Here is a 4,805-nt window from a genome sequence, read left to right as displayed (position 1 = left end):
TATATATATATATATATATATATATATGCATACATATATATATACACACATACATATATATATAGATAAATAGATAGAGAGATAGATGGATAAATATACACGCATACATGCATACATACACATACATGCATACATACGTACATACATACATACGTACATACATACATACATACATACATACATACATACATACATTCACGCATAAACGCGAGCATTCCCAAACACCGCCCACTCAGGAATCTCTGCTAATATGTCTGACACCTCTATGTCTGAAGAAGCTATTACCATTTTGGAAAGGTTCTTCATCCTTCGCCAAACCACGGATTATCTGATTCTAGCTTCCATCATCCTTACCCCTTCTCCACTCCTGTCACAGCTATTCACCCCGCCCCTGCCCGTCTCCCAATTCTTAACTATTTGCGCACAGCTGCCGATTCTAACTGATTCCTGGTCGTTCTTTGTATCTTTTTTCAATTATACAGCGTCTCTTCTGGGATCTTGAAGGCTTGGATGTCGGTTCGACTTCCATCATTTTATTTTTTGTTTTGTTTTAGCATACCGTCTACCCTCTTCATGCCTTCATTTTTTAACTTTCTCTAATATCATTTTAAACTTTTCGTGTCCCTCCATTTCTCGTATAACCTATAACACCCAACAGCCAGCCAGCCAGCCAGCCAGCCAGCCATTGCACCCACTCATCCACACTATTTACTGTTTGGAGGTTCAAGCCCTATGGTATCTTCTCATTTCATATGTTGCCTTTGGGACATGAACCAATAAAGAAACTCATTCATTCGTTCGTTCGTTCGTTCGTTCGTTCGTTCGTTCGTTCGTTCGTTTGTTCGTTCGTTCGTTCGTACGTTTGTTCGTTTGTTCGTTCGTTCGTTCTTCTTCTTCTTCTTCTTCTTCTTCTTCTTCTTCATCTTCTTCTTCTTCTTCTTCTTCTTCTTCTTCTTCTTCTTCTTCTTCTGTCTGTCTGTCTGTCTGTCTGTATGCCTATCTAACTCTCCCGTCCACCTCTGGGCATACATACATACATACATACATACATAAATACATAACATAACATACATATGCACATATACACTCACTTACTCACTCACTCACACACACACACATGCTTAATTGTCACTCTTCCTTTCTCCCCTCTTATCTGTCGTAGTTTCTCTCTCTCTCTCTTTCAATTCCCCTCTCCCCCTCTCTCTCTATTTCCCCTCCAAATCCCACTTGCTCCATTTTCCCTCTCCGTCTCCCATTTAATTGCTCCGTTTGCACCTAGAACTGATTCCAGACATTCCTCAGTGTCAAATCTGATGCTTTCAGCCAGAATACATTTTTAAGCCAATCACCTTCATTAACTTCAACAGTTGCACTTCTACGCATGCGCTAACCATTTCAAAATGTTTGACTTCCAGACTTTCAAGAATAAATATAAAAAAATATAATTAAGAACATTAAATAGTGCGTTTGTATACATGAATGTATACGCATTTAAATGTGTGCGTATATAAATTCATAAGCATTTTCTCAGACAATCTAACGAATCTGTAAGATTCACACTCTCTTTTACTCTCTCTTACTTGTTTCAGTCATTTGACTGCGGCCATGCTGGAGCACCGCCTTTAGACGAGCAAATCGATCCCAAGACTTATTCTTTGTAAGCCTAGCACTTATTCTATCGGTCTCTTTTGCCGAATCGCTAAGTTACGGGACATAAACACACCAGCATCGGTTGTCAGGTGATGTTTAGGCGGGACAAACACAGACACACAAACATATACACACACATATATATATACATATACATATACATATACAACGGGCTTCTTTTAGTCTCCGTCTACCAAATCCACTCACAAGGCCCGAGCATATAGTAGAAGACACTTGCCCAAAGTGCCACGCAATGAGACTGAACCCGGAACCATGGGGTTGGTAAGCAAGCTACTTACCACACAGCCACTCCTGCGCATATATATGCATATACACACATACACAAGAGTTCGTAGAGAAGTTGCTGGCTTTATGTGTATTCCGAAAAGCTTGGTTGGAGGCCCAACCTTCCGAGTTTTTTAGAGGGCTTAGAAAAACTGAAGGACCGCTGCAACAAGTGAGTGAATCTGAGGGGAATATTTTAACAATTTATTTTTAATACAAAACCTATTAATATCTAATGATAAAAACATAATAGGATTTTCTGCAATGATTTGATAATAATAATAATAATAATAATAATAATAATAATAATAATAATAATAATAATAATAATAATAATAATAATAATGCCCGGATGCAGTACCAGGCAGTGGCTCTCTTGGCTTCTGATCTTAACTGATTGGAAGTATTATCATGTACATTGTTTTGTCTTGGTATAAAAGATGGGCTACAGCAAATATTCTGCTGAATACCACAGATTTGCTTGTCAGTTGTTTGACCTTAACCAGTTGGGCATGTCTCTTGGTGGCTGACGATATGTACATCTCTGATCATGAGCAGAAGTAGTGTGGGAGCATCATAACCATGTGTTGAGAGGAATTCTTTGGGGTTTGAATAATTCACCTTTTTATAAACATGGGTGTTTTGCTCAACATCCTTAAACAAACCTTATTCAGGGACCTTTTGAGTGGGATGGGCTACTCGACCTGAAGAAAATTCTAACTGGGCCCCGCCTGCAAGGTCATGCGCTGTTTATCTTGATATGAGATCACCATGTCGCACACATATGGTTGTGATGCATGTGCCTGGTGTACCCTTATCAGACGGGTAGTCATGATGGGAATGTTGGGCTTCGTATATTTTACCCCAGTGTCACTTTGTTGGCATGCACTGCTCTCTCACTCAATAATAATAATAATAATAATAAAGAAAGCGAATAATGCCGATGTTGACAAAGCCCTTACCCATCAATGGCTAATCACTTCTGGCTGAAAATCAGAAACAGAAGGGTATATCATAGCAGCCCAAGATCAATGCCTTCCTACATGAACTACCAGGCTAACATATTAAAGAACGGCAGCTCCCCAATATGTCGTGTATGTCAATAACGAAATGAAACCATTGACCATGTTGTCTCCATGTGCACTTTTCTTCGCCTACAGAATATCTCAGCAGGCATGATAGAGCTGCACAATATATTCACTGGGTAATTTACAAAAACCTGGACTTGCCCCATGATAAAAAACTGGTGGGAACAAACCACCCCCAGTACTTGAAAATGATCACATCGCACTCCTCTGGAACTTCACCATTCAAACTGACAGAAAGGTAGATGCAAATAGGCCAGACATCATACTGAATGACTTCAGACAAAAATCATGCCTCCTCATTGATATGACTGTCCCAATCGATATAAACGTCAAGACCTACCAAAAATTGAGCAAATATAAAGATCTTGAAATAGAAATTAGCAAAATGTGGAACCTGAAGACTAAAACAATACCTGTTGTAATAGGTGCCCTTGGAATGATAGCAAAAGGGGCTGATTGCTACCTAGTTCAGATACCAGGAAACCCCAAATTGGCAGTTGCCCATACCCTACGTAAAATACTGTCTCTGTAATCTCAAATTTTAAAACAAACATAATTTTCTTATGTTTTCTTAAACATTCTCTAGAACAACACTATGTACAAAACCATATATATGGCACCCTAAGCATAACTTCTAACCAACATGAACTTCTAGCTCGTTGTAACTCACAAACATATTTCTCCTCGTGTATTTTGAGGATTGAAAGTGTAGCAAATTCAGAATATTTTCTGAGAATATGCACTTTCAAGTCTTTTTCAAAATTGCAGCCGTTTCATGTGATATGCTCGTCAAGTTCTGTCGAACTACTGTTATTGTGCTTGACGTCATATCTGTTCCCATTGAATCTTTTGTTTGATTGTTCTGTTGTACAACCAACATAGTAGAGGCGCAATGTCCAAGTGGTTAGGGCAGCGGACTCGCGGTCATAGGATCGTGGTTTCGATTCCCAGACCGAGAATCTGTTATGATTCCTGTTAGAATTGACTTGACTCATATTTTTGGAAGGTACAGCGCGCAGAAACTCCGAAGCTAGTTTTCTTGGAGTCAGAAGTAAAGGTCAATAATTCTCTTATATTTTTATTCCGTCTGAAGGCTATGATAGACTAGCTGTCGAATCCCGCAGGAGTCAACCATTCCTTTCTTTCCAGGACTATAAAATAATATATGAATGATCAAGTATTTGGGGCGATGTTATCGGCAAACACCTTCCTCTCCTCAGACTTGCTTTAACCCTGTGCTTTAATCGGAAATAAATATTCTCGTGTGACAGTATAGAAGTGCGTCGTGTATAAAGTTTCTTCTCCCCTGCTTCGTTATATTATATATCCAATACAAGAATATAATACTTTGTAGTCTGGTTCTTATTTTATCGGAATCTTTTGCCGAGCAGTTAAGTTACAGGGCCGTAAACAAACCAACTCCAGTTGTCAAGTCAAGTGCTGATGGTGGACGAACACAACGCAAACACTCACACACACAAACACACGCACAAGTATGCATGCATACATACAAACATACATACATACATGTATGTATTTGTGTGTGTGTGTGTGTGTGTGTGTGTGTGTGTGTGTACACGATGGACTTCTTTACAGTACCAAATTCATTCATAAGGCATTAATCGGCTTGGGTGTACAGCAGAAAACACTTGCCCAAAGTACTGCGCTGTGGGACTGAACCCGAAAACATGTGGTTTCGAAGCGAGCTTCTCAGCCACAAAATTTCTTTTAATTTTAAGTGGTTTGGGATATTTGACTATTATTTCTAGCAAGTCGAGCGTC

Source organism: Octopus bimaculoides, chromosome 7 (assembly GCF_001194135.2).
Source record: "Octopus bimaculoides isolate UCB-OBI-ISO-001 chromosome 7, ASM119413v2, whole genome shotgun sequence".
Lineage (NCBI taxonomy): Eukaryota > Metazoa > Mollusca > Cephalopoda > Octopoda > Octopodidae > Octopus > Octopus bimaculoides.
The sequence above is the reverse complement of the archived record's forward strand: the minus strand, read 5'-3'. Positions refer to the sequence as shown.